Source organism: Botryllus schlosseri, chromosome 8, assembly GCF_051294905.1.
Source record: "Botryllus schlosseri isolate E-star chromosome 8, Bs_hap1, whole genome shotgun sequence".
Taxonomy (NCBI): Eukaryota; Metazoa; Chordata; class Ascidiacea; order Stolidobranchia; family Styelidae; genus Botryllus; species Botryllus schlosseri.
In genome coordinates, this window is record NC_137243.1 from 11238421 (window position 1) to 11251717 (window position 13297).

Here is a 13297-nt window from a genome sequence, read left to right on the forward strand (position 1 = left end):
GATGTAGCGAAGGTCGCCGAACCATTGCTGCGTAGTGCCTACTGCCCATCCTTTCAATCCTGACTATGATTTTATAGGCTACAAATTCGTCTCTGTTTGCATGTTTCAAATATTTTGTTTTTAATAAAGAAACCATCAATTCAACAAAGCATCAGTCATTGATCTATCCAAACATATTCTGATTGGAAATAGATGTCAGAATATTGGTGATAGCTACTCGTGAAGGCAGTCCATGGGCTGCGTCATCCACATTCCACATGCTGGCAATTTGTTGCAAATGTCTTTCCGCACACTCCTTCAAGAATTCAAGCTGTTCGTCGAGGTCATCGCTTATCACTTTCAGAGCCTTTATTATTATTCTTCCAGATTTAAATTTCTTCATCTTGGCGTTTCTTGAAGAACCGTACCTGGTGGCGAGATAGTAGCGCAGTGGTATAATCCGCGGCTGCAACACCAATGGGTGCGGGTTCGAGTCCGACCGAGGTCGACTTCCGAATTCCGATACCTAAGTGTTGGAGGTTTACCTAGGCTCCTCCTCGCCACCTCATCCGCGTCAGTGGTGTCTTACAAAAGCCTAGAGGTGGGCCGTGCTATAAGTCGGCAGTTACGGAAAATAAGCAGAATATCGGCCTGGTGTAAATGACCATAGTAGTCGACAAACACCATGAATACCACACAACAACAACAACAAACAAACCGTACCTGCATCATAAAAAAATGAGTACTGGTAGTGGTAATAAGCTATACAGTATACATCCTTCATACCGCGATACCGGTACCACAATTCAGAGTTGGATCAATTGTAATTTGTAATGTAATTGAATGTAATATATTACATATTTCAATGTAATTATAATGTAATTGTAATTGAAGCATTTTTATTTTGTGTAATTGTAATTGTAATTTGACAAAAATTTTGCTCAATTACCATTTCAATTACATTAAATTGCTATTGAGACCTGACAAGCACAACATAAAATAATTGACTTTAAATGTCGACAAGGAATTTGGTGGATCCATTCGAGGAAGCCCTTGACTGCGCCCTTGCGGGCGAAGTTTTTTATTTTCACCGCTATGCTGGCCTCGGCTGCCATTGTATACAATTATTAGATTACTAACCAACGGATGGATTCGCAACACGTGACTCACGATTGAATACGCCGAGAAGCGAACTGCTGAGCCGACTAAAAGCAGCAGAATTGATAGTCCCATAGCTAACGATCCAAGCGTCGAAATTTGATATGTATGGTCCTAATCGAAAGCTAGTGTCGCACTGATTCCGCAATAAAAGTATATTTCCAGGCAATGGTACCATCCCAAAATAGTCGTGAAAGTCTGGGAATCGGCATTGTTCTGAACAATCGCTGGGAGTAATTGGTCATTGTTGTGGTCATGCTGCTGCGACGCTCTCACTTTTCAGAACAGTCGGCCTTAAACGGCTATTTTGGAGCAGTTACATTGCCCTGACGAGATTTTAATTTGTATTTTCGGAATTAGTGCATCAATAGCTTACGATAAAGACCAGATGCATCAAATTTGGACGCTTGAATCGCCAGCTCTAGGACTACAAAGTTTGCTGCTTTTAGCCGGCTCTGCAGTACGTTTGTCGGTGCATTCATCCGTGACTCACATCTTGCGCATCTATCCGTGGGTTGGCAATCTACAATACGATTTCAGATCACGATGCTGCATCGTTACTTCGTCTGGCTAACTAACCAGACCACCGGATATTATATAACGTCTTATCTGACAAAGCACGGTTTTGTTTCCACCACTCATCCTAATTCCTACGTCCCTCGATAAAAATAATATTATTTCTTTAATTATATACTATATACGCAAATCCTACCCGTGCATGATTGTAATACTTTTTTCAACGACATACTGCATACTGGAATAGTTCGAAAACGTTTTTCTTTTATTAATTACCGGGTATTTGCGTATCATGAATGAAACATGAATACTTGAATTGTTGTTAATTACGACGCTACGGTTGTCAAGGAGCACGGTTGAATTTATGATTATTCAATTACATGTTCAACAGCAGCAATTGTAATTGTAATTGTAATGTAATTGAAGCGTGCAAGGAGTAATTGTAATTGTAATTGTAATTTGATATTTTTAGCATGGAGTAATTGTAATTGTAATGTAATTGAAACATGCATGAAAGTAATTGTAATTGTAATTGTAATTGAACTGAAATAATGTAATTGATCCAACTCTGTACCACATAAACAGAAAATCTGAAGAATTACCACGAATGACCCGCCAGGATATCAATAATGGAAGCTGACGTTCCTGGCGCCCCTTCCTAATTCCAATACTCGATAACACAGTCCACTTGCACCACAAAATTGGCATCCTGCTGCGGTTGATGCATCACCGGCAACTCCAGGCTGCTTTCAAATCATTCTGTTTTGTTAACTAACAATAAAGTAATACGTCTATCTATAGCAGTGGTTCTTAACCTTGCCCCCAGCGCCCCCCAGGGGGCGCTGGCGATCTTGAAGGGGGGCGGAAACGCTCAGGGGGCGATATGGGGGGCGCTGGGCTCAGGGGGCGGTATGGGGGGCGCTGGAGACAAAGGGCTTCGCAGTAGATGATGTGGTGATAGGACATATTCTCAATGAGTATTCAGAGCAAATTAACACCGAAAACTTCGTTACATATAACGTTCAAAATACATATAGGTTTAATTGTCCATGGGCGCCTAAATGACTGACACCGAATGTTCCTGTCTTGGCAATCTGAACCCCAGAAGACGAATTCCATCTGGCAGGGAAAAATTATATGTCAGTGAAGAAATACCAATCTGAAATCGTGTGCGTCTTTTAGTTTAGTACGATTGGGCGACAGGGATATTCCTGTTGGGCGATATCCCCGTTGAGCGATTCTATCTATATTTTTTGATATTGCAGACAGGGGTCACGAAATAACATCATGCAACGAAGTCTTACCAGCGGGTTCGCCCGCCCGAATATGTTTAATTATTAGTAACGGGCGGGCCCTACAGTTTCCAAGAAACCTCACAATGTTCGCTTTAGGTTTTGATGAGTCTGCGCACACTCAACAACTCACTGCGCTGACCCTTGGACAACAGTGCGCAACGACTAAAAAAAGGTAATAACTCCGGATTTGTTGTGCGCAACGTAGATTTTCTGTGAGCAGAGACCGTGTCAGCACTGCGCACGTGCGCAGCTTAGAGGGAACATTGCACCTCACTCAGCTCTACCGGTAAATGTGTTTACGTGAGCAGAGAAAGGATAAAAATTGATCTCAATTTACATGCAATTCCCGATGATATTGACCAATTCAATCATTAATTAGTGAAATTTTTCGCACTTCGCGCGAATAGGCGAGAATAGCTGCCTCAGTAAATGGACACCCACTGTAGATACCTAATAGGCTATCAGCAAATAGCGGACAGCCTAATGGGGGTCTGGGAATGAAGTCCCCCGGCCCAGGACCCACGTTTTTTGTTTGGGGGGGGGGGGGCTGACAAAGTGCTGTTACGGCCCTGGTAACGAATAATTGTACCTGCGGGCACGCTCGAATATGTCTAATTATTAATTACGTGCCCTTTATTTTCCTATACAACAGCTCACTCAGTGCTACTGGTAAATCTGATTACGTGGGCTGAGAGGATAAAAAGTTTATAGCGACTTATATATGTAATTACCACCTATTCATTCATGCATTATGGAAAATTTTGGTACCTAGGGCGACCAGGTCACACAAACTTTGCTGACCATCAAAATCCCGATATGGGGTTCGTGGGGGCGAAGCCCTCAGAAGTTCGGTTTATCACGCTATGGGTGCGCAAGGCAATCGTTTCTAGGGGGGTTGACGAAGTGCTGTTACGGCCCTCTCTCTTACTCATTGTCTTTATTACATTCCTTACAATATGAAGTTGGGGGGGGGGCGCTGGAGCACGATAATTTTTGAAAGGGGGCGCTGGAAGAAAAAAAGGTTAAGAACCACTGATCTATAGTAAAGTCCAAATTCAATTATTCCCGCAATTAGCTGATCCTCGATACACAAGAAACGCCCCAGTGACTGCTATAGTAAACAGACGACCGTAGCCAAGAGCGGAGCAAGATACTCTGCCAACCGTGAATTACTCTGACAACCGCTAACTGATCGGGGCAACCACTTGGCAGAGTAATTTTGCTGAGTCATGAAAACTATGCCCATATATGGTCACTCTGCCAACGAAACCTGCACAGTGCACATGGAAACGGCTTAATAGCCGCTGAGTTATGTAAATAAACATAGCCTATAAAACAAGCTATCATATGCGGATGTGTCCTGAAATTTCGTTTTAAATGTTCTGTAAATAACATTTCGAGGTGACCAAGTAGCCGATATACAAGTATCTGACAATATCTGCACTGCACTACGCAGTTGGTGTTGTCGATGTGTTATTGGATAACGTTCTGTCATAACATAACATCGTTGGGTTATATTTTTCATCTGAACAAGTCACATAAACTGTACAATGCGATAAGACACAATGCGATGTCATAAACAGATAGGAGGACGTCGAACGACACGCATCGGTAGCGATCCTTTACTCTAACATCCACCTCGACCTAGAGTGCCCCATCACAGTTCTTTTCGATGTTGATCTTTTTTGAAGCCGCGGCCCTTTCTACTAGTTCTTTTCGTTCCTTGTGAGTACTTTCTTTCGTCGGGTCTTTGATTGGGCTTTTTGTCGCCGTAAGAACGGTAACGGCGGGGGAAGAGGAGTCAGATAAACCTTCGACGGGAATCGACCCGGTCCGTCAGATTGGGTGCTTACCGTTACCACTACCTACACTATCTCCCCCGCTGTGTTGGTGTTGCCTTTACATGTATGGTCGATGTATTAATTTCACAGACGATGATGCTTCTCAAAAAATAATTTACATTGCCTAAGTTTAAAAGCATTGCATAAAGCAGATACATCCAATTTCCAGATATTTAAATATAGCAGTGGTCGGGAACCTATGGCTCGCGAGCCATATATGGCTCTTTTGGGTATAAGATATGGCTCTTTGTAAAATATTTATTTTTGTTCCTAATTGATCAATATTGCAGTGACTCGTTGGTAAATTTCCATCACGGCCAAAATAATTATTCTCGTGGCAGTATAAACATGTCTTTGAGAGGTAAAGATAATGCCGTCTTCAGGTTTAGGGGATCGGACCCTCTCTTCTCAAAATCATCAAATTTAAGTTGCTGTCACGCCGGCGGCCAATATCACTCGCGAATTCTATGTACCCGACTCGAAATCTTGAATGGTGCAATACGTTGATTAATCAAAGAGCATACCAGACATGGCGACGCCCCCTTTAAAACGCAGATTTCAAATACACGCCATAGCTATCCACGTTCTTGATTGGTAAGTATAGCTCTGTGTAGTACTGGCGATGAAATGTAGGCGTAGGCGCGCAACGTTATGTAACCGCTGAATACTTTGAGAATTTTGTTTTTTGGGTATTCATGGTGTTTGTCGACTACTATGGTCATTTACACCAGGCCGATATTCTTCTTATTTTCCGTAACTGCCGACTTATAGCACGGCCCACCTCTAAGCTTTTGTAAGACACCGCTGACGCGGATGAGGTGTCGAGGAGGAGCCTAGGTAAACCTCCGACACTTCGGTATCCGAATTCGGAAGTCGACCTCTGTCGGACTCGAACCCGCACCCATTGGTGTTGCAGCCGCGGATTATACCACTGCGCTATCTCGCCACACGACTCTGAGAATTGAAAAGACGATATATTTTCGGAATCAGTGTGACAGTTACATTCGTTTATTATCAATTATAATAAATTCTAAGCTACTTACGGTGAATTGCGTTATCAATAGTGAGGCATGGCTCGTATGTGCCTTACCTCTCGTTTCGAGCTTTCTTTTCGAACAATAAATACCAGTTTTTAAAGAGAAAATATGGCGCACACGAGAAATCCCGTGTAGTGAGTTCGAATTAGTGCTGCCATGACGTCACGAATTTTCAATTGTGACGTAACAGTTGATTTGCATGTATGGCTCTTTGGGAGTTGAGATGGAAAAAGTAGGGGCAATATGGCTCTTCGGACAAAAAAGGTTCCCGACCACTGAAATATAGGGTTACCATACGTCCTCTTAATTATCCTTCTGCCAGCAAAATGTTGTTAAAATGTAGGAAAATATGTTGATTCATTTGGTAGAAGTGCTGGATATGTGAGCATGTAGTTTTTTCGTTGTCGGTATTCAATGAACTGGGTCTTAATGCTACAATTGCAATAGAATGATATGATGATGATGCGTGTATCGTCAAGACGAAAATGTTGCTTATCTTCCAGACGGACAGTAGCGAATCATATTTTCGCAATCTCAAGATGATACGTCATGATAAGAGTAAGACTCGCCCTGCAGGATAGTTCGTGTTAATTTAACATCCCATGCCTCACTGCTTAAATCAGGGGTGGGCAAACTACGGCCCGCAACATCGTTTTGTGAGACCCGCGAAAGCGTCAAGAAACGTATAAATAATAAAATTCGTACTAAGAATCAAATTATTGTGGGTACTTGATTAAACTTTTTCTTAATATATTTCAAGATGCTAATGATAATTTTTATTCTTATCAGAGCATTTTTTTTAATTTCATTGATGGCGTGATATCCCGACCTTCAGGCCCATGCATTTTGAAAGGTTCCAATTGCTATATCACAGAAAGTGAAGCGTAAATGACTTTTAATTCAGACCTCGAGTGTGATTTTAGATTGGCAACAAGAAAAAATTCATTACCCTTAGTGATGAACTTAGAAAAACCTATTCGCGAGTGTGTTAGATAGATTCGTTCTTTGTAAGTAGGCCTATTTATCTTTATATTTTTTATACATTGTGGAAGCATATTTAAAGGTAAAATGGTTATGATACTGTCAGCATTGTGTGTCCTGGAGATACACCAAAAGTACAATGAGCAAATCTATGAACAGATCGCTGCTCACATAGACTCAAATTTACATCCAGTTCTAAGAATCGGGACAACCCGATTTCATCCCTAATTTTGGTAATAAAAACGATTAGCTTAAAAATTATAGTTAATGTTTCTGACGCGTGTACGTTATCATTAGGGCAAGTTTTTGTAGCAGTAAAATTCGTTGCACTAAAAAGTTGCATTTATGGAAAAGTTCCTTGAAATTATTACAGTACGAGATACTCGATCGATCCGTATCCGTAGCAAAACTCAGTGTTGACGATTTCAACAAAGTCAATAGCTTGAAAAATTGACCCAATGAAAATATAATTTTTGTTGGTCTAGCTCTAGCCTGAATGTATAGGCTATGTCAAATCAGGACGGACCTTAAATTTAAAAACAGTGAAATAATCACGCGATCCATTTGCCAAATATTTCCAGTAAAAAGTTGGTTGCATGAAAAATCCAAAAAAGTTGCAAAAAGTTTTTTGAAAAATCAAAAAAGTTGCAAAAATTTGCATGGAAAAAATGCACGCGAATGCATTCAAATGACAAATGCGGCCCGCGAGCTAAAAAGTGTGTCCACCCCTGGCTTCAATTGATGATGAAAATACAACCAAATAACCTTTAGCCATATTTTAGTTATAAAAATACCCAGAAACTTTTTTGGAAACGTGGGAAAGTCGTGTCAAAGGGTAATTATTTGCAGGGTTACAGGAATGATGGAGTCGGAGTTCTAAAATATCAGGATCAGGTGCAGGACCGTGACTGCCGCAACCCAAACCTCCCAATTGGAAGGGGGCGAGCTCGTAAGGGGGCACAAAATTATTTCGTGAATTAAATATCGAGTATATTTTTGAAAATTTACGCAACTTTATGCAATATTTTTCGCGCTTCGCGTGATTTAATGTCGCCAGATCTCTACATTATTGGGAACCCTTCCGTCCTCGAAAAAATACTCTTGATTATAGAAATGTGAATTTTGGCGTCGGTCATTACCGCGCCACACGACGCACCAACCCAACACACATGAAGTTTTAGCCCATGTAACATCAACATGTGACTCCGACAAGTGTGCCAAAACGATCAGCAGCGAGAAAAATTTGGACGAAAGGACTGCCCCCGGAAGTGTTGCTTATCACCCTGTATGGGCCAAAGACCAACGTTTTGGGGGGCTGACGAAGTGCTGTTTTTGTCCTGGATAGGTGTGTTTAAAGCTTTCCAAGTTGGAGTCATAAGTGTAGCCAGGGGGGCACAAGGCCCATGCCCAAAAAAACAAAAATTTCTTAAATTAACATGAGGTGAAGATGTATTCAACTTGACGTGTGTCGAAAGTTCGAAACCCCTCCTTTTGAAATGACTATTCTGACGCTAATATTCAGTTGCAATTCAACAAGTCGTATTATCAGTGTTACGCGGGGCCGCGACCAATTAGCGAGATTCGTCTGTGCATAACTCCACTTCTACTAGTTGGAATTGAGTCAAATTTGTTTTGCATCGTCTCTGAAGACAGCTCAACAATTTCATGGGGTTGACAGAAAAATTTGAGTTTTTTTTTTTAATTTTCCTGTTTAAATGAAAATTTTTAATTAGATTTGCGGAGCCCTATACTCGCTAGAATTTAACCAAATTTGGTGTGCAGCGTTTTTTAGGGTGACAATTTAATGACTGAACGACTGGAATCCAGAACAAAAAGTTATTTTTGAACTGCCCTAATGTGCACGCATCGCATCGCACAATGCAACGCGACGCGATCACCCGCTGAGATGATTGCGCAATTAGGTCATTGATTGCCTCGCGCTCGGCCTCGGTATTCGTCGCTGGGCTGTGAGCAGTAACACAGCGCGACAATTCTGTAACACGAAAGACGGGCAAGAATTATGATTACAAACGCATGCGGCCAATCAGTTATTCTCTTACCAACAACACAATGGGTTTTTACTTAGTATTGAGTAACTCGCATCCTGACAATTGGTTGCTGATAAAAACGTCGATTTTGACTGCATTGCTGCATTCCCCGATTTACGTTCGCAAAGCATAGTTGGATTAATATTATGGGCACTGGAATAAATTCAACTAGTAGACACACGCAATAAAACACTGTTCAACTTCGCGCTCCGAGAATATTTGTCAAAAATGGTTCACAAAATATTTTAAACGCGGCTTGCGGCCCTCTTCGATGCAAATGCACTTCAATTTGTAGAAGGTGAACGTATATTTGGTCGTCAAATCGCGATAGGAGATTGTGTTTCTGAGAGCGCGCGATGAAATCTACGTTTCTAAGGATGAGGTCGAATTTGTACATCTAATAAGGATCTTTAGTTTGCTGATATCAGCATCAGTGCGCTGTGCGAAATACATAGTAGTGCTCAATTCTATCAGACTGTATAGAATCGGCCGACAAAGTTACGCTGAAATTGCAGACATGCCACAAACCTACACTAATTACAATCACAGGGTGCGCTAGTCATACCTAAATACCCAGATTAGGCAATGGCAACGAGCACAATTTGTTCAGACGCGGGCATAAGTTTTAATCAAAAAGCTACATAAACACAAACAATATTACACTCCGAGATTGTTACTGTTTGGCGAAAGTGTTTCTGCGGGCGGTAGCAGGCCTGCATGCGGACGCGCTAAATCAAACCACCGACGATAGTGCATATGAGATATCGATGACCCATTTCGCATACAAATGATTCTCGCTAATTCGCAGTGCGCAGCATCGATAATACGGTTTAGTGAATTTGCATTTTACAAGGACGGCATTTTTAGTTATAAATGAGAAACTCCCAGGCTACGCACCTGGGGTTTTCATGCCGACAACGCGCTGGTTAATATCAGCCCGTGGCCTACGGCCTACGTAGACCCCGATCAGCCAGTCGAATCCGATCGTAGAATGGGGCGCCTTTAATTTTCCGCGTGTTATTACAGTAAGAGCGATATGGACGCATGCCGCGACCTTATTAACAGACATACATATCCCAAAGGTTTAAAATTCGATCCGCGATATGGTTGAGCTCGATAGAGTCCGTCCAGCAATAAAGTTTATTGGAACATAGAAGGTTTCCGTTCAAACTAATCGAATAAATCCAGAATTTGCGCCACCGAGAATCTCGTGTTGCGTCAATTTTTGACACCGTGCATTGCACAATGCGCAGTATTAATAACAATCAAACACTGTCAAGTGACACCGAGGGAATACGAGTGTATAAAGCAGACAAGAGTTCATAGCCTACAGATGAAAGCAAACGAGAAAGCGCGCATCTAATCAGTAATTCCTCAACTGGCGTACAACACAGTTCCAAGTCTGGCATCACGACAATTGTTTGCTCGTTATAACGACGTTTGAGCTGCACGTCGTAAACGATGTTGCCTCGATTGTCTGATTACTAATCACGGATTACAATTAGTCGTCGCCAACGAAGCTGCATACTCATTGTTCGGGCTATCACGGACTCGCTAATCGACAGCTCTGATGATTTGAAATCGCAGCCTGCGGTTGCGAAACTATATTGGACACCAGCTTTTCGGGGCCTAAAAGACACACCAAGACAGATCAAGTACAACGATCGCCGGCGATAGAACCTTGGTCGAAGCTCGCACCGGATGGTTGTATTTTTGCACTCTGGGTGCCGCGGTACAAATGAAATTTACCTCATAATCTATTTTCTGGCTACGGCCTTGGTCTGAGTTGAAGTCGTTGGTTAAAAGTCAACCTGCTCCACAGCCCTGTGGATGAGTACGTCGAGCTATATAAATAGGCTACTTCGTTAATGACCAACTCTGATTTGTGTGTACCGCCGACGTCCATGCCATGAAGCATTCAACAAGCAATTCAATCAAGTTTACATCTAGAATAACAACATATGCTATATTCGCGTCGGGGCGACCGTGTCCGCCCCAAACCAAATCGTTAATATAGTTATTACGCAAGTAATAAACAAAACATTGATGCTTCTGAGAGCACGAAAAGCACTATTTCGTCCGCCACTCTCGATGTTTTCCTTACTATGGTGACATTCGCTACAACAATACAGAACATCTGATCCTTTGTTGGTTCGATATTTCGAGCAAATTGATATCGTTCGATTGCAGTGCTTCAGGTAGGTCTCGCTTCCTCCAGCATGCACAGTGACTTGGCAAAAATAGATTAGACATACAAAAGAATTGAATTCAACAATCTCTTGAAACGAGGCTCTACTCACTCGTGCTTATGGTGTGACAGTGTTCAGGTTCTGACATTCCACAGACTTCTCTGTGATGCTTGATGTCGTATTTTGCGCATATACCCAGGTTTTTCAGTTCACAATAATAACAAGCCTGATACGGAGTCACACTTCCAATGATACAGACGCCTGTAATGATCGAGCAATCTGTGGCAGTCTAGAATTCAAGACTTCCACGGCGCGAAGAAAGTATCGAACTAAATTTAGCGCCGGTAGGCTAATATATTTGTTTTTGGCAAGGACCGTATAATTTCAGTAGAAAAATAGTCTATTATATACTCGACTCGAATCATTACAATCAATACTTGAGTCATTGTGCCCAGCCCGAATCGGGGTAAAACCTGTTATATTCTTTTATTTATGAAATATTTTTTCACCCTGCTGCCTACCGGATGACATAGATTTATTTTCTGATGCGACATTGACAATCGATCGGCCTACACCCACGATTGCATGAATCAAAATAATTTCTTCTACAACGTCACAACGGATTGACGCACATATTATGCTGAATTAATACTATTAAGGTTTTGCTAGTCTGGTAGAGGATATGCCATACGGAAATACTCGAAGGCAGTAACATACTACATGTACAATGTAGGCCTACCTGTAATATACGCATCATACTTACATATTGCCAATCGTAAAAGCGACGGTCTCGATTTCACTAGCATACCTCACTTTCAAGTTCCTGGAGACGAATCCGTTGAACCCAGGTTACGAACTAATGTACTACACCTTACAATTATACAATATTACGGTGTAATAGCCTCCGGCAAATCGTCATCTTCGCGATTAAACTTTAGATCCCCTGTCGATACCAGGCTTGCTTTGATCGACGGACGTAGGCCTAATCTACATTATAGGGTTCTCCAAAAATAAGCTTTTTTTCCGGATTCCAGCCATTCACTGATTAAATTGTCAGGTTACCCTAAATAACGATGCACACCAAATTTGGTTCAATTCTAACAAATAGGCTATAAGCCGCCGCAGAGTCAATTAAAAATTTTAATTTATTAAGAAAAATTAAAAAATTAAAAAATTCAGATTTTTCTGCCACCCCAGGAAATTGCTGAGTTGTCTTCAAAAACGATGTAAAACATATTTGACTCAATTAAAACTAGTATTTGAGCTTTTCGTAGATAATTCTCGGATTATCCTCGATTGGTGGATAATCCGAGAATATTATCAATGAAAAACTCAAATCACTCGTATTTTGTATGAGATAAATACAAGTTCAAAATTTTCTTCGCGATATTAAGTAATAATGATATTGAGTGTCTGCTATTTGATATGGATTTTCTCCCCAGTGTCCCCACCCGGTTAAAAAATACACATCATTCATAAAAAATAGACATTTCGACGCTGGCCAACACCGCTCTACAACACAGCAAAGATATATGAAGTTTCGGCCAACATATGTGACTTCGTGAAATGCGTTACCAAATAAAACCTTGGCGGAAAATGACCGCCGCATGTTGGCCGAAAACATCAATATATATATATATAGGCTATATGGCCGATTGTGCATTGTCCAAAGCCGCCTACAGATGGGTGGCGCGGAATAGTCATGTGCTTTCTGAAGTCACCACCTCCCTCACATAGGTGGTCAGTAACGAAGTACTTCTACTTTTCCGAAGTACTCAAGTAGTTTTCCGCTACTTCTGGTACTTACTCAAGTAGATCTGATTTTCTCTACTTCTACTTCGTAATATTTTGTGATCTACTTACTTACTTTTCGCTATTTTCAGTTTGTCAAGTAGAAGTAGTCTAATCCTCCGATAAGAAAGATAGCTTGAGAAATTTTGGTGCTGTTTTCACGGAGTACCAACATTTAATTTTCATCTAAGTCAAGTGAAGCCCAAAACTGTTGCTGCGCTTCGTGCACAGTAGTTATGGAGTGACAAATATGTTTCCGCGAAAGTATACGGTGAATATAATTTTGGTACCGAATTGCGTTGTTGCGCTCATACGGCATTGTCGCCCATATAAAATATTTCATCACAGCAAATGTCTCCCCCCATAACGCTTGAAACTACCGTTTCACAATCTGGCAATTACCTATCGTATCGTAATCTAGCAGCCCCTGACGTGTGCTAATCTGAAAAGTTACACCTGTTT

The 13297-nt window shown here is 41.4% G+C and overlaps 1 long non-coding RNA gene across 1 annotated transcript; it reads right to left on the minus strand.

Moving 5' to 3' along the window:
- Positions 1-95: 95 nt before the first annotated feature.
- On the minus strand, positions 96-4186 carry LOC145445224 (uncharacterized). The gene is made up of 2 exons (XR_013916917.1): positions 2256-4186; positions 96-407 (listed from the first exon to the last, which is right to left on the minus strand). It is a non-coding gene; the product is annotated as an uncharacterized LOC145445224 (long non-coding RNA).
- Between the last annotated feature and the right edge of the window lie 9111 nt (positions 4187-13297).